Source organism: Saccoglossus kowalevskii, chromosome 19 (genome assembly GCF_978046115.1).
Source record: "Saccoglossus kowalevskii chromosome 19, keSacKowa6.1, whole genome shotgun sequence".
NCBI lineage: Eukaryota > Metazoa > Hemichordata > Enteropneusta > Harrimaniidae > Saccoglossus > Saccoglossus kowalevskii.
Genome location: NC_140659.1, coordinates 12,447,641 through 12,474,483, shown reverse-complemented (window position 1 = coordinate 12,474,483; position 26,843 = coordinate 12,447,641). Strand labels below are relative to the sequence as shown.

The 26,843-nt window shown below is 37.2% G+C and overlaps 1 long non-coding RNA gene across 1 annotated transcript; it reads left to right on the top strand.

Moving 5' to 3' along the window:
* The first annotated feature begins 10,889 nt into the window (after positions 1 to 10,889).
* On the top strand, positions 10,890 to 12,148 carry LOC146730288 (uncharacterized). The gene is made up of 2 exons (XR_014927401.1): positions 10,890 to 11,345; positions 11,524 to 12,148. It is a non-coding gene; the product is annotated as an uncharacterized LOC146730288 (long non-coding RNA).
* The last annotated feature ends 14,695 nt before the right edge of the window (positions 12,149 to 26,843 follow it).

Genomic DNA, 26,843 nt, shown 5'->3' with positions numbered 1-26,843 from the left:
TTTCTTAACACCTCGAAAAATACGTACATACATGTAAATGTGCGGCGTTGTTAAATTCATTTTTCACGTCACGAGAAATACGAGTACATAAACGATTCGATTAAATACACGGAAGAGTGAAAAGTCAATAATTATACAGTAAACAGTGAACAATAAAAATAATTCATTCTATATATATATACATATGTTGTTCATCGTTTATATTTTCTTACCTCATATTTGCTTTGTTTTGTTTGAGTAAATTATTTTTAACGACACGAAAAAATACGAGTACATAAACGATTCGATTAAAAACACAGAAAAGGGAAACGTCAATAATAGTAAACAGTGAACAATAAATAATAATTCATTCTATATATACATGTTCATTTTTACATTTCTTACATCCTTTCAATGAGTCAAGCAGTCTGTACATTTTTTTTATTCCATCGCTCCAATCAGAATCGCTCATCTGTCGTAGAAGAAAAAAAGAGAGAGAGAGAATAATATTAAAAATCAATAGTCACCCCGTAAAACTGCGGTAATAAACCCCGCTAAAATGCAAAGTATGCAAAATCGGTGATCGACGTACAGTTTGTTTTTTTCAAAAATGGTGGACTACGGTACGATGAGTTAAAATATATAATTACCTGATCGTTTCACAGAATAACTTTTGACATACATAATCATCACACGGAATGAGTTTACGGTGTAACGTAGCGATTTTCGTTTTTCCCTTGGCGAAGAAGATATGTCCTCGCCTTCTTGCCGAAGATTCAAAGGCGGTAAACCAAGTTTGACCTTCTGTGAAAGGTCATCTCATGGATATCTACACAACGAGTCATACACGACGTATTGGCTACACATTGCTTGAAATCAAAGTATTTGATGATTGTAGATCCACGTACGAGAAATCTCTTAAATTCTGTGACATGACTACCGTACGAGTCAAAATAGTCTTCGTGGTAAGGTATTTCAGACAGAAAGTGGCCCAATGCGTTCCACCCGCGAATATCAACGGTGTTTGATACGAGCGATGTGTATTATTCCGAAGCACTGTCCGTGAATGCCAGTTTGAACTCAATCACAAGATTAAGTGTGAGCGCATAGGATTATTTATAAATCGTTCGTCATAAATGTTCCTAATGTGAAATAGACCTCCCACGTAGATGATAAACAACAGATGTTGGTGTATTTGTATATTTATGTTATCTAAAACATGAACACTCGCAAACAGCCTGAGGGATAGGGTTTCAAGTTGAAAGCATTACCCCTATACCTGCGTGTATGGGATAATGATAACAGGACTGGAAACACGGGGTCAACTTGATTCGGTCAACGTGAATCAGTATGGTTCTTGTCCATCACCAATTCACTTTTCTGAAAAGGCACACCCCCACAGAGTGTAATGGCATTCCACAGCTACCATCCAAGTGCTACAATTGATTTACTCATTACAGTAGCGTTAATTTGGATTAGCGTTAATTTGGATTAGCGCTTTCTTCTCATCACTTTTCTCATCACAGTACCGTCTTGCGTAGTTATATAGTGTCTTCACATACGCGCTAAAGATTCCTGACCTGACACCATTCAGTTACTCTGATCGTTTTTGTATCATTTTTGAAGGTTTATTTTACAACGACTGGAAAACCGACTGAAAATCAAGACTATTCAGTTCATTCTCTTCACTAATGAAATGGCAGTACTCAGCAAACTATCATTCGTCGTTTTTTTAAACATGATTTCGAATATCCACGATTTCGAAATTCTAGAAGAGGCAAGAACGAACGTTACATTTGAATGGTCAAATGACAAGGGGCTGACCCCGCTTGAATGCGCAACAGAATGTAGTAAATACAACCATATTCAATATTTCGCTTTTTTAGTGTTGACCCATTTAAACGACAGAACCAGTCTCGAAACACTGAAAGCCATAGCGGATGCTTCAAAAAACGAATTTCTCTTCCAATGGCTCGAAACCAAATTAAATGAAGCACTATGATTCTTCACAAATTACGATGAAATCCTTCACAGCCTGGCAAAAGAAATCACTCAACTAACCTCACCACCAGATTCGAATTTCCACGATCAACGATCAACGACGAAAAAAATTAACCATTGAGGTAACAGGCTTCGCTACAGAGAAACAATGGAAGTTACTAGCTCGCCAAATTGAATACTTTGAAACGGGACATCTAGCCGATCATCATCGAGACATCGACTCAGAGACTGTACGCCTCAGCAAAACAACCGATTGATGAATTCGTGGACTCAAATTCTAACAAGAACAATCCTGACATAATACTTAAACTACGCTCCTTGCAAGAACATGTGGACATGAACACGACATTTCTACCCACAAGATGAAGAACATAATTTTAGTATATCTGTTAATTACTTTACGATTGGAAACTGTCGATAGAACACATTTTTATGAATGAATTGGTTTTCCGATTTGAAAATCATTGAGTAGGTATTCATGCATTAATTAATTAATAATGATCAGTCCATTGAATTTGTGTCTCACCCAAAAAAAATAATCAGAACAGCATTACTAGACATCTCCATATTATCCAAATTTCGAAATTATACATATTTTAATATTAAATTTACTATTTTTTTACCATCAAACTACTGAATCACTGTACATATAATATACTATACGTATACCATTGACAAATTCAGACTCCGCTTATAAATTATACTCGATTATGTTTTTACCAATCATTACCCCGCCCATCATTCATGATTCGATTGACCACGTTCTGAATAATTCGTACACACAGATAAACGGATTTTTGCGATATACATGTACTTCTTGTTTTCACTCCAAAACTTACTGCTTATTTGATCCCTCAATCAAAAGCTGTTTTACTTGGGATTGACCAAGAGTGTATTTCCACGTTAAACTGATGTGACGACATGTCGGTCATCAACGATTTCATAAAGGGTGACTGTCGAAAAGTGGGACACCAATAATTTAAAATAATTAGTTATACTGGAGAGAATGGATGACATTGTTTAATATTATAGAGATGTTGCGTAGTTCGTTCTTTGACGGTAAGCACGTACGCATACCATACACGTTGTATGCTAATTCATGTTAAATAAAATGCGCTAAGTTTTGATTATTCCCAAGATGTACAGAGAGCACTCGCTTATCCATTAGACAGATTCCACTATACAATTACATGTATAATATCCTGACCGCATTGTTTACACTCTCGTAAATCGACTGTTTGACGTGACTGGGGCACCGGTGGACGAGGAATGCGTGCGTGCACATTACATTTCGTCAACACTTTCATTCATAATAGTATCACTTGCAATATGGCGTAATATCAATCGACGATCCTCAAAATACTGTATGTATGTATGCACGTTGTAGTTCGAATGATTAGATATTTCTTTTATTTTGCCATTTTTGTCGATTCTTTCATTATGAACAGTGTTGACTTGCTCTCGAAATAAATACTTTTACACCGATGTTACCGTTTGTAATGTTTATAAGTGTATACGTGAAAGATATTCGCCTTTGAAATAATAATTGAAGACACAACTATATAGTCTTCAAATCAGCTGGGTGTTATTATTGAAGTAACGCACGACGCGTGATATTGTTGTAATGGGGTCTGATCGCGTTCCATAACTCCTGAATAATGCCATGAATCAAATTGTCCTAACAACATGGTAAACACGGGTCAGCAATAAGTAGCTATTTTATCGGTGAGGAAAGATCTGCTTCTTGATTGCGATTATGATTATGTCTAATATAATGTATAATAATCTATTACTCTACGTACACAACTTGAAGTGGGCTTTTCAATTCAACTCACTGCGGCCGTACACAACATGGCTAGTTCCCCCTTCGAAAGAGTGCGTGCGTGTGTTGCAACGCTATCTGCTGTGACCACTGAGCTTTTCAAATATTTACAAAGCACGATGTGATAACTGAGGTGGTAAACTGACCATGATGTCAATATCCAACCATCTAATTTGCACAATAACAATTAAAATTGAAACCGTATTCATGCGTGGGATCTTGGTTGGAAATACAACGAAGTAACAAAAAACCAGCAAAGTGTAACAATAATAAAATCACAAACAAGTGAATGTAAAGCAAAAAAAAAAAAAAAAAAAAATATTTGGTGTTTGGTTTAGGCATTTGGCATTTTAGGATTTTTTTTTCTTATCGTGCCCTGAATCAGATGTGGACGAATGTTCCTAGCTCAATGATTGTTTTGTCATTTTAACTTTTTAGTATACCTGTTAGGTGTTCATCATCTGTTCTAAAGTTGATTTTATTGTATTTAATATTTTAATCATGATTTTTTTTTTGTTTCTTATTGTATAGATTACAAATGAGAAGATATTTTTTTTCGTTCTCAATTTTCTAGTTGTCACAAACTGAGCAAATTCAGTCTTCAGCTATAAGATTATATACAATAAAGTAACAAAAATAAGCAATGTGTAACAATAATAAAATCACAAACATTTGAATGTAAAGAAAAACAAAATTATTTTGTGGTTGGTTTAGGCATCTGGTATTTTAGTTTTTTTCTTGTCGTAACCTGAAACAGATGTAGACGAATTTTCCTAGCTCAATGATTATTTTGTCATTTTAACTTCTTAGTATATCTGTTAGGTGTTCATCGTCCGTCCTAAAGTTGATTTTATTGTATTTAATATTTTAATCATGATTATTTCGTTCCTCCAAGTATAGATTACAATTGAGAAGTTGTTTTTCGTTCTCAATTTTCTAGTTGTCACAAACTGGGCAAATTTAGTCTTCAGCTATAAAGTTATTATATCTACCCCCTTTCCATTTGAAGGGTATGAGCCTTTATTCCGAGTTTCGCCTTAGCGCAGCACTATGTTTTAGATTTTTTATTGTGGTGAGATATTTTTTATATGCAAATTCTGTTTTAATTTTCTGTAGGTTCGTAACTTGTTTTTATGATGTGTATTTTTATTTGCATCATGTAATGTTTCTGTGCTATGAATTTCTAAAGGATTGTTCGAATTACCTGTCAATGTTTCAATGATTTTCTTTTTTGTCATCCTGAGATTTATGTGTATTCCAAAATATTTTTTTTTCCATAGTCAAATTGTCTAAAATCTGATTCATGTCTTTTACAAGGATATTTTCTCAACTCTAGCAGGCTTGCCAAATTTCTTGGTTTGCTATTTACTTTGATTCATGTCTTTTACCCAGTTGTCTTTTCCCTTTTCGTCAATATGTATTCCAAGTTTGTGAGCTTCGTGAACTAGCGAGTTTGAGTTAGAATTATTTATTTTGATCCAATATTTCAATCTAGTTGCTACGGGGGAGGATATTTTCCCAACTCTAGCAGGATAGCGAAATTTCTTGCTTTGCTATTTAATTTTAGAAGGTATTTGCAGTAATATATTTTCATTTTTTTTTCCATTGGTCTTTTGATTGGAAAAACAAAACAAAAACAAAATGTATACTTTCTATATACTCAATTTCAATTACTCAGTTTTTAATCTATTCTTTTTGATTATTTACTCATTAGTAGATTTCCCCTTCTTTGTGTAATAAACTCCGTTAGTTTTCAAAATGACGTGTATTTATTAGAGTGTGCGTGTGTGTGTGTGAGCGCCATCTACGATACATTCTGAAAATCTTTCGTCCACGCCTGTCCAATTAAAAAATAAATAAAACATCCAATTAAAAAATAATAAAAAAAAAAATTAAATTGATGGTAATTTATGCAAATGTATTCACGATGACCTCGACACGACCTCGTATTCACATCAATTTTATGTATGCAAATGTATTCACAATATCCCATTGTGACGTCATCCTCATTCAAATGAACCCTTTACATCCATTTATGCTAATTTATGCACGAAATCCTATTTTGACGTCATCATTTACGCTAATCTATGCTTTCATCCATTTATGCTAATTTATGCACGAAATCCTATTGTGACGTCATCATTTATGCTAATCTATGCTTCCACCTCGGTACGACCATGAGGGCGCTGTTCATATTGGGATGCGATGACGTCATACTTGGAAGCATAGATTAGCATAAATGATGACGTCACAATAGGATTTCGTGCATAAATTAGCATAAATGGATGAAAGCATAGATTAGCGTAAATGATGACGTCAAAATAGGATTTCGTGCATAAATTAGCATAAATGGATGTAAAGGGTTCATTTGAATGAGGATGACGTCACAATGGGATATTGTGAATACATTTGCATACATAAAATTGATGTGAATACGAGGTCGTGTCGAGGTCATCGTGAATACATTTGCATAAATTACCATCAATTTAATTTTTTTTTTTATTATTTTTTAATTGGATGTTTTATTTATTTTTTAATTGGACAGGCGTGGACGAAAGATTTTCAGAATGTATCGTAGATGGCGCTCACACACACACACGCACACTCTAATAAATACACGTCATTTTGAAAACTAACGGAGTTTATTACACAAAGAAGGGGAAATCTACTAATGAGTAAATAATCAAAAAGAATAGATTAAAAACTGAGTAATTGAAATTGAGTATATAGAAAGTATACATTTTGTTTTTGTTTTGTTTTTCCAATCAAAAGACCAATGGAAAAAAAAATGAAAATATATTACTGCAAATACCTTCTAAAATTAAATAGCAAAGCAAGAAATTTCGCTATCCTGCTAGAGTTGGGAAAATATCCTCCCCCGTAGCAACTAGATTGAAATATTGGATCAAAATAAATAATTCTAACTCAAACTCGCTAGTTCACGAAGCTCACAAACTTGGAATACATATTGACGAAAAGGGAAAAGACAACTGGGTAAAAGACATGAATCAAAGTAAATAGCAAACCAAGAAATTTGGCAAGCCTGCTAGAGTTGAGAAAATATCCTTGTAAAAGACATGAATCAGATTTTAGACAATTTGACTATGGAAAAAAAAATATTTTGGAATACACATAAATCTCAGGATGACAAAAAAGAAAATCATTGAAACATTGACAGGTAATTCGAACAATCCTTTAGAAATTCATAGCACAGAAACATTACATGATGCAAATAAAAATACACATCATAAAAACAAGTTACGAACCTACAGAAAATTAAAACAGAATTTGCATATAAAAAATATCTCACCACAATAAAAAATCTAAAACATAGTGCTGCGCTAAGGCGAAACTCGGAATAAAGGCTCATACCCTTCAAATGGAAAGGGGGTAGATATAATAACTTTATAGCTGAAGACTAAATTTGCCCAGTTTGTGACAACTAGAAAATTGAGAACGAAAAACAACTTCTCAATTGTAATCTATACTTGGAGGAACGAAATAATCATGATTAAAATATTAAATACAATAAAATCAACTTTAGGACGGACGATGAACACCTAACAGATATACTAAGAAGTTAAAATGACAAAATAATCATTGAGCTAGGAAAATTCGTCTACATCTGTTTCAGGTTACGACAAGAAAAAAACTAAAATACCAGATGCCTAAACCAACCACAAAATAATTTTGTTTTTCTTTACATTCAAATGTTTGTGATTTTATTATTGTTACACATTGCTTATTTTTGTTACTTTATTGTATATAATCTTATAGCTGAAGACTGAATTTGCTCAGTTTGTGACAACTAGAAAATTGAGAACGAAAAAAAATATCTTCTCATTTGTAATCTATACAATAAGAAACAAAAAAAAAATCATGATTAAAATATTAAATACAATAAAATCAACTTTAGAACAGATGATGAACACCTAACAGGTATACTAAAAAGTTAAAATGACAAAACAATCATTGAGCTAGGAACATTCGTCCACATCTGATTCAGGGCACGATAAGAAAAAAAAATCCTAAAATGCCAAATGCCTAAACCAAACACCAAATATTTTTTTTTTTTTTTTTTTTTGCTTTACATTCACTTGTTTGTGATTTTATTATTGTTACACTTTGCTGGTTTTTTGTTACTTCGTTGTATTTCCAACCAAGATCCCACGCATGAATACGGTTTCAATTTTAATTGTTATTGTGCAAATTAGATGGTTGGATATTGACATCATGGTCAGTTTACCACCTCAGTTATCACATCGTGCTTTGTAAATATTTGAAAAGCTCAGTGGTCACAGCAGATAGCGTTGCAACACACGCACGCACTCTTTCGAAGGGGGAACTAGCCATGTTGTGTACGGCCGCAGTGAGTTGAATTGAAAAGCCCACTTCAAGTTGTGTACGTAGAGTAATAGATTATTATACATAATCATAATCGCAATCAAGAAGCAGATCTTTCCTCACCGATAAAATAGCTACTTATTGCTGACCCGTGTTTACCATGTTGTTAGGACAATTTGATTCATGGCATTATTCAGGAGTTATGGAACGCGATCAGACCCCATTACAACAATATCACGCGTCGTGCGTTACTTCAATAATAACACCCAGCTGATTTGAAGACTATATAGTTGTGTCTTCAATTATTATTTCAAAGGCGAATATCTTTCACGTATACACTTATAAACATTACAAACGGTAACATCGGTGTAAAAGTATTTATTTCTAGAGCAAGTCAACACTGTTCATAATGAAAGAATCGACAAAAATGGCAAAATAAAAGAAATATCTAATCATTCGAACTACAACGTGCATACATACATACAGTATTTTGAGGATCGTCGATTGATATTACGCCATATTGCAAGTGATACTATTATGAATGAAAGTGTTGACGAAATGTAATGTGCACGCACGCATTCCTCGTCCACCGGTGCCCCAGTCACGTCAAACAGTCGATTTACGAGAGTGTAAACAATGCGGTCAGGATATTATACATGTAATTGTATAGTGGAATCTGTCTAATGGATAAGCGAGTGCTCTCTGTACATCTTGGGAATAATCAAAACTTAGCGCATTTTATTTAACATGAATTAGCATACAACGTGTATGGTATGCGTACGTGCTTACCGTCAAAGAACGAACTACGCAACATCTCTATAATATTAAACAATGTCATCCATTCTCTCCAGTATAACTAATTATTTTAAATTATTGGTGTCCCACTTTTCGACAGTCACCCTTTATGAAATCGTTGATGACCGACATGTCGTCACATCAGTTTAACGTGGAAATACACTCTTGGTCAATCCCAAGTAAAACAGCTTTTGATTGAGGGATCAAATAAGCAGTAAGTTTTGGAGTGAAAACAAGAAGTACATGTATATCGCAAAAATCCGTTTATCTGTGTGTACGAATTATTCAGAACGTGGTCAATCGAATCATGAATGATGGGCGGGGTAATGATTGGTAAAAACATAATCGAGTATAATTTATAAGCGGAGTCTGAATTTGTCAATGGTATACGTATAGTATATTATATGTACAGTGATTCAGTAGTTTGATGGTAAAAAAATAGTAAATTTAATATTAAAATATGTATAATTTCGAAATTTGGATAATATGGAGATGTCTAGTAATGCTGTTCTGATTATTTTTTTTGGGTGAGACACAAATTCAATGGACTGATCATTATTAATTAATTAATGCATGAATACCTACTCAATGATTTTCAAATCGGAAAACCAATTCATTCATAAAAATGTGTTCTATCGACAGTTTCCAATCGTAAAGTAATTAACAGATATACTAAAATTATGTTCTTCATCTTGTGGGTAGAAATGTCGTGTTCATGTCCACATGTTCTTGCAAGGAGCGTAGTTTAAGTATTATGTCAGGATTGTTCTTGTTAGAATTTGAGTCCACGAATTCATCAATCGGTTGTTTTGCTGAGGCGTACAGTCTCTGAGTCGATGTCTCGATGATGATCGGCTAGATGTCCCGTTTCAAAGTATTCAATTTGGCGAGCTAGTAACTTCCATTGTTTCTCTGTAGCGAAGCCTGTTACCTCAATGGTTAATTTTTTTCGTCGTTGATCGTTGATCGTGGAAATTCGAATCTGGTGGTGAGGTTAGTTGAGTGATTTCTTTTGCCAGGCTGTGAAGGATTTCATCGTAACTTGTGAAGAATCATAGTGCTTCATTTAATTTGGTTTCGAGCCATTGGAAGAGAAATTCGTTTTTTGAAGCATCCGCTATGGCTTTCAGTGTTTCGAGACTGGTTCTGTCGTTTAAATGGGTCAACACTAAAAAAGCGAAATATTGAATATGGTTGTATTTACTACATTCTGTTGCGCATTCAAGCGGGGTCAGCCCCTTGTCATTTGACCATTCAAATGTAACGTTCGTTCTTGCCTCTTCTAGAATTTCGAAATCGTGGATATTCGAAATCATGTTTAAAAAAACGACGAATGATAGTTTGCTGAGTACTGCCATTTCATTAGTGAAGAGAATGAACTGAATAGTCTTGATTTTCAGTCGGTTTTCCAGTCGTTGTAAAATAAACCTTCAAAAATGATACAAAAACGATCAGAGTAACTGAATGGTGTCAGGTCAGGAATCTTTAGCGCGTATGTGAAGACGCTATATAACTACGCAAGACGGTACTGTGATGAGAAAAGTGATGAGAAGAAAGCGCTAATCCAAATTAACGCTAATCCAAATTAACGCTACTGTAATGAGTAAATCAATTGTAGCACTTGGATGGTAGCTGTGGAATGCCATTACACTCTGTGGGGGTGTGCCTTTTCAGAAAAGTGAATTGGTGATGGACAAGAACCATACTGATTCACGTTGACCGAATCAAGTTGACCCCGTGTTTCCAGTCCTGTTATCATTATCCCATACACGCAGGTATAGGGGTAATGCTTTCAACTTGAAACCCTATCCCTCAGGCTGTTTGCGAGTGTTCATGTTTTAGATAACATAAATATACAAATACACCAACATCTGTTGTTTATCATCTACGTGGGAGGTCTATTTCACATTAGGAACATTTATGACGAACGATTTATAAATAATCCTATGCGCTCACACTTAATCTTGTGATTGAGTTCAAACTGGCATTCACGGACAGTGCTTCGGAATAATACACATCGCTCGTATCAAACACCGTTGATATTCGCGGGTGGAACGCATTGGGCCACTTTCTGTCTGAAATACCTTACCACGAAGACTATTTTGACTCGTACGGTAGTCATGTCACAGAATTTAAGAGATTTCTCGTACGTGGATCTACAATCATCAAATACTTTGATTTCAAGCAATGTGTAGCCAATACGTCGTGTATGACTCGTTGTGTAGATATCCATGAGATGACCTTTCACAGAAGGTCAAACTTGGTTTACCGCCTTTGAATCTTCGGCAAGAAGGCGAGGACATATCTTCTTCGCCAAGGGAAAAACGAAAATCGCTACGTTACACCGTAAACTCATTCCGTGTGATGATTATGTATGTCAAAAGTTATTCTGTGAAACGATCAGGTAATTATATATTTTAACTCATCGTACCGTAGTCCACCATTTTTGAAAAAAACAAACTGTACGTCGATCACCGATTTTGCATACTTTGCATTTTAGCGGGGTTTATTACCGCAGTTTTACGGGGTGACTATTGATTTTTAATATTATTCTCTCTCTCTCTTTTTTTCTTCTACGACAGATGAGCGATTCTGATTGGAGCGATGGAATAAAAAAAATGTACAGACTGCTTGACTCATTGAAAGGATGTAAGAAATGTAAAAATGAACATGTATATATAGAATGAATTATTATTTATTGTTCACTGTTTACTATTATTGACGTTTCCCTTTTCTGTGTTTTTAATCGAATCGTTTATGTACTCGTATTTTTTCGTGTCGTTAAAAATAATTTACTCAAACAAAACAAAGCAAATATGAGGTAAGAAAATATAAACGATGAACAACATATGTATATATATATAGAATGAATTATTTTTATTGTTCACTGTTTACTGTATAATTATTGACTTTTCACTCTTCCGTGTATTTAATCGAATCGTTTATGTACTCGTATTTCTCGTGACGTGAAAAATGAATTTAACAACGCCGCACATTTACATGTATGTACGTATTTTTCGAGGTGTTAAGAAATATTTAATCATGCTAAACATTTATACGCTACGCAACTATTTTCCTTACTCACATCGTATGTTTTTTTCGTGGCGTTAAAAAAAATACTCAACCACGCCATGAATGTATACTCCATGTCAATATTTCATTCTTGTTTACTTCTTTTGTGCAATAAACTCCGTTAGTTTTCAAAAATGCCGTGTATTTATTAGTGTGTGTGTGTGAGAGAGAGCGCCCTCTACGAAACATTCTGAAAAATCTTTCGTCCACGCCTGTCCAATTAAAAAATAATTAAAAATAATTAAAAATAATTAAAAAATAATTAAAAAAATGATGGTAATTTATGCAAATGTATTCACGATGACCTCGACACGACCTCGTATTCAAATCTATTTTATGTATGCAAATGTATTCACAATATCCCATTGTGACGTCATCCTCATGAAAAAATCTTTCGTCTACGCCTGTCCAATTAAAAAAAATAATTAAAAATAATTAAAAATAATTAAAAAAATAATTAAAAAAATTGATAGTAATTTATGCAAATGTATTCACGATGACCTCGACACGACCTCGTATTCACATCAATTTTATGTATGCAAATGTATTCACAATATCCCATTGTGACGTCATCCTCATTCAAATTATCCCCTTTACGGCATTGGTCCTCATTTATGCTAATTTATGCACGAATTCCCATTGTGACGTCATTATTTATGCTAAGCTATGCACAGCCTCCCATTGTGACGTCATCCCACCCCATATGACGTCATCGCATCCGAGTATGAACAGCGCCCTCATGGTCGTACCTATAATGTAACTTTAACTACTGTCATATGACATTTCCGTTCTCACGACATTAGATCACATGTCAGGATGGCGTTTTAGGTGAGTCACGGAATTGATTGTGCTGATGATTCTCGCTTTACAAGTATTAACTGCACGTAGTAGGTGATTGTTTACTTGTGTAATGTGGTAATATTGATATCGTACTACATGGGACAAAAAAGGGCAATCTGGCTGAGAGGGTGTCTAGTACAAGGCAGCGCCGTCGGTGTACTGGCCGGACCAAAAATGAGACGCTGCAGTCACGTTGTAAGCTGACAGATGAACCCCGGAACGCCGCGGAACAACGGCTAAATAAGTTGTATTCTGAAGAAAAGTGACGCAAAATAGCCTTACCATAAAAAACATCAATGGTGGAAATCAGTGCCAGGATCAATGCCGACTTACGAACTCTAGTCGCGTGGTATGAGGTCAAAGGGGTCACAGGTCGAAAAGTGAAAATGAAAATTGATTTTGAAATTGAAAGTTGAAATGATATTGAAAACACAAATCGAATGTCGTATCGAAATGAGAATCTCATTAAAAACAATTATTATGTTAAAGTTAATGCCAAAAATATCAGTGACTTTTCAGTAAATTCTGCTAGAAATTTTGCTTCAAAGTGAAAAATTCATATATACCTAGAGTTCAAAAGTCAACAAAAACGAAAGTGAATTTTAAAAAAGAAAGTGGATTTTAAAAATGAAAATGGATTTTAAAAACAAAAATGGATTTAAATAATTGCTTTTAAAAATAAAAACAGATCTCAGTAACGAAATGGGTTTTTGAAATCGATTAATGGTTTGGCTGTTTTCAATGTTTTCATCAGCTGTTACAGGATTGTTATTAGATTTGTAATTGGGCCGACAGTTACGCTGTATATTTCCCTTTTTAAAACATTTGTGACAGGTTATTTCATAAGTAGACAGTAGATTCTATACATACGATTTTCATGTTTGACCAACATTGCTGATATCTTTATCAGTAATAACATAAGCTTGTCTTCGGAATAATTTGGCATGTTTCAAATCGGGGTCTCTGATGCCATATGGAATGTAATGTTACTCACAACACGCCCAAATCGTGTTAACTCACTTTCCAGTAAGTTATTATTAATAAAAGGAGGGACACCAAATAATACTATCTTAGTAAAAGGCTTCGCAAGTGGCTCTTCATACACAAACATGTCACCAATAGACAGAGCGCTCGTACAAAACTTGTCCACGTCAGCAAGCGAAGTAAGAAAACCCAAAGCACTGCCACCAACACGTGACGCACCAATAATTTTTGAAATGGAAGCAACGTATGCTTCAATACTCACACCCGAAACTGACTCACAACTTACTCCATGGTTACGCGCGAGAATGGTTTCAATGCTGCACGGATTTGTGCAACGTGGCGGCGGCCATCTTGACAACTCGGCAAGTTCGTCAACCCAAGAAAATAAAACAAGAAAAATTACAGCTGCAAGCAGCATTGGCGAGGTCAAAACAGAATTATCAGAAAAGTTATCTGCCGATAGTCATTGTATGGCGTGCTGATACCAATATCCCTGCATAATGAAGTGTAAACATGTTAAATGTTTGTTTATATTCAACTTCAGCATAACCATGTGACTGATAACAATTTGGGGGTAAAATTTGGGTGTATTGCTTATGCATATTTATGAGATTACATGATCATATGTGGCCATTTCTTATGTCAGTTACATCTTTTGTTTGATGCCCTCATTATGGCACTGGTTACATGTTCCGTTCTGCGACAGTGTTACAGATATGACAGTTATGCATATTAATGACCATATAGAGTCATGTTAGTTTAATCAAATCTCTTGTTCAACATTGTCATAACACAGGTTTCATCTTCCTAACTGCAACGGTGCTTGAAATATAACAGTTATGCATATTAATGAAGGCCCAGCCACCAGGACCTAGCCATGTGCCATCATTCTGTTCGAAAAATGTATCTGAAGATTAGAATGCAGATACAAATTTTCACCCAGTTGTGACCAATACAACATATGTAATTAATTGTCCATTCCCTGTTTTCACAAAATCCAAGATGGCGGCCAAGCCACGCAAAGGATGGAAATGTCATTATTTGTTTCATATAAAGCTATGACCACACATGCCACATACATATTTGTTTAGTTGATCTAAACTTTTGGTATTTTTTTTCTATAATCCAAGATGGCGACCAAACCATGTGACTGACCAAAAATATATTATTTTTCTCATATGCAGCTATGACCAGACATGTCACATACATATTTATTTAGTTGATCAGTTGATGCACCTTTGGGAAACAAACGCCTAAACTTTTGGTCAATTTTTCCTATAATCCAAGATGGCGGCCACACCATGTGACTGGTCGAAAATATATTATTTTTCTTGTATGCAGCTATGACCAGACATGTTATATACAAAATCGGCAGTTAATTGGTTGCAGTACCAATGAGAAAGACATGCGCAAACTTATGGTAATGTTTGTTAATAATACAAAATGGCGGTCAAACCCCTTTTTGGGCTTAAACTTAAAAGAGCTTTACATGTAGATGGATTATGCCAAATGTCATGTCAATCGGTCTGCAACTATATGAGAAGAAGATTATTAAAGGATTTAGCTGTTTTCGAAAAAAACAAAACCGCGGCAAAAGTCACGTGACCTATAATGTTCTTTTACCTCATTAAGAATAGGCATGGGCTACGGGTACACCACAACACAAATTGGGACTTCTAGAACGCCACAAAGTGGTCAAAATGGACGCTTTCGGTTTTCATCAAATGAGAGATGGCGACAAAATTAATGGAGCAAGCAAATATGGTTTTCCAAACTAAGTAAATATAAGTTAGTAGAAGCTATATACAAAGTTTCATAGTGACCGGCCATGTTGTTCAGGAGAAGAGATTTAAACAAAAAAATGCTGAGTCAGACATAACATAAAAAGTCACGTGACCGCTAAAGTTTTTATTGGCTATATTTATTGCACTTGGGCAGTACTATATACAGTAAAAAAAATTGAAAGCCCTAAAAACCTCAGAAAGGGGCGATTACCCCCCCCCCCTCTGATCGAAGTTTGACCCTCGATAGCGTCCATGACAGTTAACCAATACAAATTTAGAAAGTTCAGTGCACAAGCTCACATCACTACCAATCAGCAAAACAAGTTTGAAAACATTCTGTTCAGCCATTTTCTCAAACGAGCTGACGAAAAAAACGACGGAAAGAAGAGGAAACAACATACAAACATACATACATACATTTCTATATTTTATTTCACAGTAAAAAAATCAAATTACAGTCTCGTACTTACAATTGGTCCACAGTATACAATCCAACGAGCGAAAAACTTTGCAATAGCGATTTTCGAAGTCAATAAACAACAATATTTTAAAATTAAATATGTCAAATTATCGATGATTTAAAATTTTGAAGCATTATACAATATAAAAATATACGATATAAAAACAAAGTCATGGAATAACGGTACATTAAACATAATATAAAATGTTCCAGAAAACGATACGGAGTGATATTTCCCTGGTTGTTGCACAACAGTGTGGATCGGTTGTTCATATCAAATAATCCGGGAACTGCAACGACTGACCATTAACCATAGCAACAGCGTTGTTGATGCAGAAAAGTGCTTCAAATTCATCAAGTGTGTGGATAAGTAGATGGTACTTAAATTCATTTGATATTCTGAACTTGACCCGTGTTTTGAAGCACTGCAGAACATCAGTTCGTGATACCAGATCTTTAATCTTACCAATTCGTGTAACATGAATTGATGCCTTCATCGTAATCAGTATGTAACAAAGCAGGCGATGTGTATTGGTAATGACACGCCTTCTTGGAGGACCAAATATATACCAGCATAGAGGGACTGGACCTTGGTCACACAATGTACTGATTACGGTGTTGCACGTAGTAAAAAGTGTTGTCAGTCGAGGACACTCAATAAAAATGTGCACCAAATCATCTTTTTCATCACAGAAAACGCACGCATCTGAATTTTTGATTTTAGATTTCAAGTAAAAACCACCAGTTGGATAAACGCCATTGCAAATCGCCGTCTTTTTTGGTGACTAGCGCAATATAGCAGTCACGAAAGTTTGGCTTAATAACAGCAGGCAAGGATAAAATATCCGACCAAACTGCTTCGTAAAGAACATTATCTTTAGAGAGTTTATTGGTAAGTACAAGAAACTTATACAGCTCTCCTCCCTTATCGATCTTATAGAGAGGATAGTTCAGCAGGATATCATTATTGTCATCCCGGTACACTAATTCTAAAGAGTAATTAGTGCCACGTGTCGCTTTTTACAATTTTTACCCAACAGCACACGCTGAATAACTTTAATAAAGAATTATTGTACATTATGTTGATACATTTTGATGAATATTTACAGCTAAGGCTTCAATACTGTAGAAAATTTTGATTTGATCATCAACAAAACATTCCTTTCACCAGGGCAAGCGACCGAAAAAAAAGTACTGGTGTTCGGTTGAAGCGGTGTGGACAAATTGTCACTCCCGGAATAACCACCTAAATGGGAACGTGTTTATGACCTGACTATGACCTGTGACGTCATCAGGCGCGCTAAAGAAGTAGATCTGTGATTCGTTGACTAAACCAGTCACAAGAGGTCTCGTTGAAATCCCGTTACATAGACATTGGTTCAGATGTATGTAGTGATAGTTAAAACAAAATGAATCACAAATACGTAACAAAAAAAATAAAAAAATAAAATACACGTCTTACAATAGATCAGATTTTAATTATTTTGGTTAACATATGTAAAGCACAGAAGTGAGGCTCTAAGTTTGTCACTGCCATGAAAATCTGGCTATTCGTAGTTCAATGAATCTTGCTATATTTATCTTTCCTGAAATTCATAAAAGTTTTGTGACAAAGTGCCAAAATGAGCCATTATGTCTCACTGGTGGAAACTACATATAACTTTAAGGTGCCCAGTTATTGCTCGATTTTAATTCAGAAGTAACCATTCCAACGAAGTGGAACATCCAGCATCTTATTGTCAAAGCACGTTGTACTGTAATCAGGATTATGAATGATTTGTACTCAAGTTTTATTTTCGTATGTCCCTTGGGTATGAAGATGGCATAATAGGACGTGGACTTACAGGGAGTATCAAAAGCAATTTTATCTTTGGAAGATAAGTGCCCTCTTAATTACAAAATACGGTTCTACAATGGTATACATGTACATTTGTTTTTTATAATGACTTTTGAAAAACATTTCAACATGTCAATCATTTCTCAGGCATTGTGGATTTTATTCAAACTTATTTTGAATATTATAGTGCTGGTTTTGATGATTTGTAATTTATTTCAAAATGCTGACTGGTGACCATGTTTTATAATACTGTACTTGTAGGGTAACACATTAAAATGCTGAATAATTCTGCAACATTTAATTATAATCTGTCATTGTTTTTGATTGACACAGTAACTGTCACGAGGTCACTGGGTCAAATATTAGCAAAAATACCAAATAGTATGCAATACGTTTACTACCTCGTGTGCGGGTTCTTAACCAATATAAAATTACACAATTTGTGTAACACAAGTATAATTTAGACTGATGGGCCCCAGTAGAGTTCAATATGACTATATGCACATATAAGCAGCAATAATGCACACCGGCCAATCTTACACATACAACACTACACGTGAATTACGTGAAACCATAGTTTATTAGGTACACAAAACATATGCTTGCTACAGTTCTCTCCGTCGGTATCACCCGCCCTTGCAGAGGTTCAGCACTACACGCGGCCCTCACCACGCACCAACTTAACGCAACTATGTTATTGGTAAGAGGTGGGGGTTACGGAATTTCGCACTGTAGACACCACGGCAAAGTCGGTAACTACCCTACAACCAGGGGAGGAACGGCGTGCCCTACTAGTCACGTTTATCAGTACCATGCACTCTTAAAATGTTACATAAATAAGCTGGCCAGGAAAATAACAATTCTAGTAATTAACAAGGTAATATAATAACTTAAAGCCCAAGACTAACTAGTGTGTGTGTAGGAATGTTCGGTACCTGACGTTTCCCGAGGTGCGTCGAACAGTGTCAGTCGGCAGCGTCGCCCGGTGAATTATAAGAAGCCAGCGACGGTAATTAGCGACTTGAACTCTCCCTTCTCGTCCACAGCGCCAAGGCTTCCTTCCCAGTTAGACTTCAGACTGGTGTTCAACGCCGGGTTCGACTATGGTAGTATGTGGTGGTACTGCTCGCCGCTTCCAGGGTCGTACAAAGCGTAGATGTTGGTCAAGATCTCCAGCAGCAACAACCGAGCACCACGCTGTCTCAGTCTTTAAATACCCTGCCATCACATGGCTAATTGTGTCAATCGCTAATTGGTCCGCGACACCTATTCATTCATCACACGGATACTCGTCCAGCAGTGTCCAAGTGCGACCTCGAGGTCACATAATAGGTACTTTCTACCTACTGGGCTACAAAACCTACCTCTGGGCTATTATTAATTTATACTATTACAATAAATTAATAAATACAAAATTACATAATAACAACCATGTTCTTTTAATAATACAGTATCTGTTATGATTCAAACACCTCGTGACATACCCCCATGCTAAGATGTAACCATGCCATTAAAGATGGTATTATGGTTACGTCAACAATACAATTCATTGAAGTCACGGATCAGGGAAACTACATAAAACAACCATTCTTTACTATGTTACATTCAACACCATATTGGTCATTGTACTAAAACCTCAGGATTTCTGCTTAAATAATCTGCCCCTAGATTATGATTACCCTTTATGCTAATTATTCGATAGGAAAATGATTGAAGATATATGGCCCATCGCATAATTCGACTATTAGAAAATTTAGCGGTTTTCATATAGACTAGAGGTTTGTGGTCGGTCTCAATCCAAAATTCACAGAGGTATAGATATGGCTGAAACTTTTTTATTCCCCAAACTATGGCCAGGCATTCCTTTTCAATCACCGCATAATGCGACTCTGCGTGGCTCACCTTCCGGCTAGCATACGCCACTGAAAATGCAACATCGTCATAATATTGCAACAAGACCGCTCCAAGGCCCGTTTCCGAGGCATCTGTCCGAAGAACGAAAGTTTGCTCAAAATCGGGAAGTCGCAATACAGGGGCATTACTCAAAATATTTTTGAGCTGTTCAAATGCCAGCTGATGGCAAGGCTCCCAATCGACTTTCCTGGGTTTACCCTTCTTTGTAAGTTCGTGTAGAGGTGCAGCAATGGCAGAAAAATTTGGAACAAATTTGCGATAATAACCCGCTAGCCCCACAAATGACCTAACGTTAGTTACTGTCAGGGGTCGCGGAGCATTCTGCAATGCACGAACCTTTCCTGGGACAAGACTCAATTGGCCTCGCCCCACCACATGGCCAAGAAATTCAAGCTGAGTGAAACCAATATAGCATTTTGATGGTTTAGCCGTTAAGCCTGCCTTCTGGAGGCGATTCAATACATCATGGAATCGCTTCAGATGGGAATGCCAAGTCTTGTTATATATCAAAATGTCATCCACTAAACTAACAACCTCTCCTTCGGTACCCATCAGAACTGTTCGCATAGTGCGATTGAACGTACTGGGACTATTTACAAGTCCAAATGGAAGGTAACGATATTGGAAAAGACCCAGTGGGGTAAGAAAAGCAGTTTTGGCTTTCGCCTCAGGAGCCAAAGGTATTTGCCAGAACCCTTTAGTAAGATCAAGTTTGGTCAGGTAATTACCATCAGCCAATTGTGCAAATAATTCCTCTGGATTAGACATTGGCTCAGCATCGAATATTGTGATCTTATTGAGCTTTCGGAAGTCTGTACAAAACCGAAGACTTCCTGATATCAGGCTTCTTAATTAGCACAATGGGCGAGCAATAAGGTGAATCAGACCGTTCAATGATTCCCAGTTCTATCATATCACGTACTTCTTTAATCACAGCGTTACGTGTTGCAAAAGGGGTACTGTATGGTTTAGAACGTATAGGGTCAATTGAGGTCAGTTGTATGTCATGGCACCCGATGTTCGACTTTCCTGGTATGTCTGTAAGTGTAGCGGTGTATTCTCTCAATATCCCTTGTACTTCTTTAATCTGGGAATCGGTAAGTTCTGGGCCCAAATGCACATCTTGAACTTTTTCTTTACCGTGCAGGGGGACTAATTCTATCAAGTCCCCATTTATGTGCTCTGGACCTTCTACGCCATGGTCGTTAGATGGGACTTCAATCAAGCCAGTAGACACGCACATAGTGTCCTTTGGCACAGTTAAAGAATTAGTGTGCACGTTCGTGTTTGCATTATCATCCGTGGAGTCTCTTATCTTGTACAGTTTATCTATACCATCCTTTTCTATACGATAATCATTCCGCCCGATTCGTTCTTTAACACGGTAGGGTCCTTGCCATTGCATCCGCAGCTTATCATGAGCTGTAGGAAGCAGTAACAGTACCATCTCGCCTGTGTTGAAAGATCGGGGCTTTGTACGTTTGTCAAAATGAACCCTATACCGATCACTGGACTTGCTCAGTTCTGTCTGCGCCACTTTGCAAGTGTCCTCCAATCGATTTCGTAGGTCAATTACGTATTCATATGTACCCTTAATTTCTGGGTTGGTGATCTCTTTTGTCCATAGCTCCCGCAAGATGGTCATTGGACCCCTTACTGTTCTCCCGTACAACAGTTCGAATGGGGAGAACCCCAAACTGGCTTGCGGAGCTTCTCTGTATGCAAACAATAGTGGTGCTATGTAACGGTCCCAGTCCTTTGGTCGCTCTCTTCACATGCGTTTGAGCATGGACTTCAGAACGCCATTAAAACGTTCACATAGGCCATTTGTTTGTGGGTGATATGGAGTCGTGATGAGCCGTTTAATTGACAGAAGTCTACTAACTTCTTGCATAACATCACCAACAAACTGGCGACCTTGGTCAGTGAGAACCTGTTCAGGTATACCAACACGACTATAAATAGTAACCAGTGCTTCTTCTACTACTTCAGTAGAGATCCTTTCTAGAGGTGTAGCTTCAGGATAACGGGTTGCATAATCAACCACTGTAAGTATATATTGGCACCCACTAGTAGTAATTGGTTGGATTGGCCCCACCAAGTCCATGGCAACCCGTTTGAATGGAATATCAATCAAGGGCATAGCACTAAGTGGAACCTTTCCGACTCGACCTTTGGGTACAGTACGCTGGCAGGAGTCACATGACCGACAATGTCGTTTAATGTCATCATGCATCGCTGGCCAGTAAAATTGGGAAAATATTTTATCTTGTGTCTTCTGTACGCCCAAATGTCCCCCCAAGATGGACTCATGGCCTAATCTCATGACATCAGATCGAAATGTAGAAGGAACTACCAACTGACTGATAACGCGCCCGAAATCAAAATTAGGTGATCGAAATTTTCGGTACAATAGACCCCTTTTAACATGAAAACTAGTTATATTTGATTTTCCAGTCGCTACTTCCGTTTTCTCAGCTGCATACCTAAATAATCGCTTTAAACTAGAGTCATTTTGTTGTAATTCACGCAAACTGTCGGGGGTCACCACGAGGTCACGAGTCTTGAATTCTGGTACCACCAACTTCTGCGTATGCTTTTTGGTCCGAGACTGTGCTCTTGTCTCGACACCTTGTGTAACCTCAAGTATATTCAGCCCACTAGACTGGTCATTGGCGCCATCTTGGACAGTGGTCGAGGAGTTTGCTAGCTTACCTTCTGCCACCTGTCCCTCAGGATTGCCACCCGTGTTCACCATGTCAAGAGCATGGCCAGGACTTGCACCTACATAATTGGTGCCATATTGGACAGGGGTTAGGGAATCTCCCTCAATCCTCTGCCCCTCAGGCAAACCAGCCGTATTCATCACACCAACTGTATGACCGGGAATTGCACCCACAGAAACAGTCTCAGGGGTGGCCACAATTTGGTCCACCTGACTGGCCCCTCGGGGTCTTTGTGTTTTGACACTCATACCCGTGTCATTAGGAATTTCACCTGAATGTTTTAATTTAGTGACATTCACGTCACAAGTGATTTCACCTCCACTATAAGTACCACAATGCCGCTCACATGAAGTATGAACATTACCTATCAGCACATCAAAGAGGGATCTGGTCATGCATGCAGCTTTGACAATTCCAGTGTAATACGGAGTGTGGACCTCCAGCTCGGCTTCAGGGACTCGTTTCCATGTACCGTCAGCTAGTACACAAGTACGATGTCTACCAGTGAACTGTGAGGGGCGTACCAGGTTCTTTCGAATAACAATCCCAGAACACCCTGTATCCCTAAGTACTGTCACTTTCTGTCCATTGACCATGCCCTCGGCAGTGGGCAATTTTAGTCCCGCAACCTGTTTATCGAGATTGCGTTCTATTACCTCTGAACATGTGACAAATGTGTCAACAGGTTGACATGTTGAATGTGTGTTGGTGGTCGTTGCATGTGGTATAATGATGCACGTTGATGTGGCAGTGGTCGGGGAATCGAGAGAAGGAGTCACATTTTCTACCTCAACTCCACAAGCGGCCGTTAATAATTTGCCATCTTGCCCAAATTTGGCATGACAGTCTTTCCGCTTATGCCCGACACGTGAACATCTGTGACACCTAACTGGTGTGTACCCTTTCTCTGTTTTGCTTGTAACTGGTGATGCTTGTGATTTCGGGGTGGTGTTAGCTGTCTTGTTGACCTTGGGTTCAGCTGCAGATTTACTATTATTTTGAGTATAGTATCGTGCCTCATTCCTGAGGTCAGCAAATTTGGCAACTTCACTTGAGTCTCGACACTGGTGTTCCCTCAAGAACACTAACATTTCAGGGCTACATGTGCTATAATACTGTTCACGCAAGAACAAGTCTTTCAGCGTTTCTACAGTATTCACAACACCTGCCATGTTAACCCACTGGGTCAAGTAGTGCTCAAGTCGAACCATAAATTGCCTTGCAGTCTCAAATTTTGTCAGACGTGCCTGACGAAACTTGATACGATATCCCTCCTCTGTCAACCCGTACGCCTTCAGCATAACACGCTTGACCACGTCCCAGTCACGAGTCTCATCTATGGACAGTGCATCATAAACAGCCAATGCCTTCCCTGTTAATTGACCACTAAATGCCACACCCCAAATGTCTTTCTTCCACCCACAATTCTGAGCAAATATTTCAAACCGATTTATATACATGTCCATGTCATCACTATCTTTAAAATTGGGAGGGGACTGAATTTTTGTAGCAAAGGGAGACGAATTTGTATTATTTTGCAATTCCAGTTTAGTCTTAAAATCGAGCTGAGCTAATTCTGTGGCAGCCTCTCTTTCAGCTTTTAATTTTGCAAGTTCAATTTCAGCTACTTGCTCTAGCCTTTCTTTCTCAAGTTTAGCCCTTTCTTGCTCGAGTTTTATAGCTTGTGCAGCTTTTTCCCTCTCGAGTTTAACCTTTTCTTGCTCAAGTTTAACTGCCTGGGCAGCCTTTTCCCTCTCGAGCTTGACCACCTGTTCTAACCTTTCTTTCTCAGCTTTAGAAGCTTGTTATATCTTTTCCCTTTCAACTTTGGCTTTCTCATATTCTCTCTTTGCCGCTCGCTCAGCCCTTTCTTCTTCAAGTATCAAGGTATATTGGGCCGCCACCCAATCCTCCAACTTCTCCCCAGTTAAACCAATTTGTTCCCCTTGAATTTGTAAATCGGCAACTGCCGGATTTTTATGTTTGCCAGTAACAGATGCTTTAGCCATTTTTAGACCTTACTTAGAACGAATATTAGCACAGGGAAAATCTGAACGTGATAGATATTATGTACTGTTGAGTAATTAATTAAAGTAACCAAGATATGTGTAAGCGTAACCGGTTTAAAATGCATATAGTAATATCGTGCCCACAGTAATTAACAGTATAGCGTACCGTATATTCAGTCGTACACTATCCCACTTCTGACACCAAATGTCACGAGGTCACTGGGTCAAATATTAGCAAAAATACCAAATAGTATGCAATACGTTTACTACCTCGTGTGCGGGTTCTTAACCAATATAAAATTACACAATTTGTGTAACACAAGTATAATTTAGACTGATGGGCTCCAGTAGAGTTCAATATAACTATATGCACATATAAGCAGCAATAATGCACACCGGCCAATCTTACACATACGACACTACACATGAATTACGTGAAAGCATAGTTTATTAGGTACACAAAACATATACTTGCTACAGTTCTCTCCGTCGGTATCGCCCGCCCTTGCAGAGGTTCAGCACTACACGCTGCCCTCACCATGTACCAACACAACTATGTAAGAGGTGGGGGTTACGAAATTTCGCACTGTAGACACCACGGCAAAGTCGGTAACTACCCTACAACCAGGGGAGGAACGGCGTGCCCTACTAGTCACGTTTATCAGTACCATGCACTCTTAAAATGTTACATAAATAAGCTGGCCAGGAAAATAACAATTCTAGTAATTAACAAGGTAATATAATAACTTAAAGCCCAAGACTAACTAGTGTGTGTGTAGGAATGTTCGGTACCTGACGTTTCCCGAGGTGCGTCGAACAGTGTCAGTCGGCAGCGTCGCCCGGTGAATTATAAGAAGCCAGCGACGGTAATTAGCGACTTGAACTCTCCCTTCTCGTCCACAGCACCAAGGCTTCCTTCCCAGTTAGACTTCAGACTGGTGTTCAACGCCGGGTTCGACTATGGTAGTATGTGGTGGTACTGCTCGCCGCTTCCAGGGTCGTACAAAGCGTAGATGTTGGTCAAGATCTCCAGCAGCAACAACCGAGCACCACGCTGTCTCAGTCTTTAAATACCCTGCCATCACATGGCTAATTGTGTCAATCGCTAATTGGTCCGCGACACCTATTCATTCATCACACGGATACTCGTCCAGCAGTGTCCAAGTGCGACCTCGAGGTCACATAATAGGTACTTTCTGTACGTGTAGTGACAATGCGGCTACCTACTGGGCTACAAAACCTACCTCTGGGCTATTATTAATTTATACTATTACAAAAAATTAATAAATACAAAATTACATAATAACAACCATGTTCTTTTAATAATACAGTATCTGTTATGATTCAAACACCTCGTGACAGTAACTAAAAACTGGACAAGTAAGGCTAGACAGTGACTTATTTGATTTGTTTAAATGGTCCAATCACTAAAACGCTATATACATTTGTTTATGTGCTGCAGACATTTGCACTATGCTGCAAAGATGTATATGCATTATGCAAAGATTTAGATTTGCAATTGTAAATTAGTAAGCATTTTTTTGTATTTAAACTATAAAGAATAATACCAAAACATCTAGTTGTCTGAAAAGTAACATAAATATTGTGTCCATGTAAAATATAGAGATAGATGTATATACTAAAAAAATTTAAAACATAACTATACAAGGAGGGTGATTGAATGATTTGGCCATACTATTATTTAAGAAATCACGCTTTGATAGTATAGGTTCAGAGCTGGTACAGAGACAGGAATTGATGATGTATATGTGCACGTCAAGTTATTTTTGATTGAATATATTTTGAGTGGTTGGCAGCCATTTTAGTCTCCAAAAATCTATAAAAAAAAGCTTTTTCTCAGACATGTGCCATAATACTCATCCAATTCTGTTCAAAGTTGGTACAGAGACAGGTTATAATTGTTTACAGGTACACGTCCAGTTATTTAATGATATTTTGTCCTCAAAAAAAAGCTTTTTCTAGCCGTGCCACCTTTTTCTCAGATATTTGTCATCCAGTTTTGTTCAAAGTTGGCACACAGACAGGTACTAATTGTTTACATTTAGTGTACATAAGTGCACATCGCGTTATATGTTGATCAAGTTATTTGTTTGGCTTTTTTGGGACAATTTATATTTATATCAATTATGAACAATTGAATAACGGAACTTTAGTACAGCTCATAATGGATAAATTCACTGTGACACAAACCCAGTTCAATATCAGTTTTAAATTGTTTTCTGAGCGGGTGCTATGACATGTCATTTCTTGTCCAA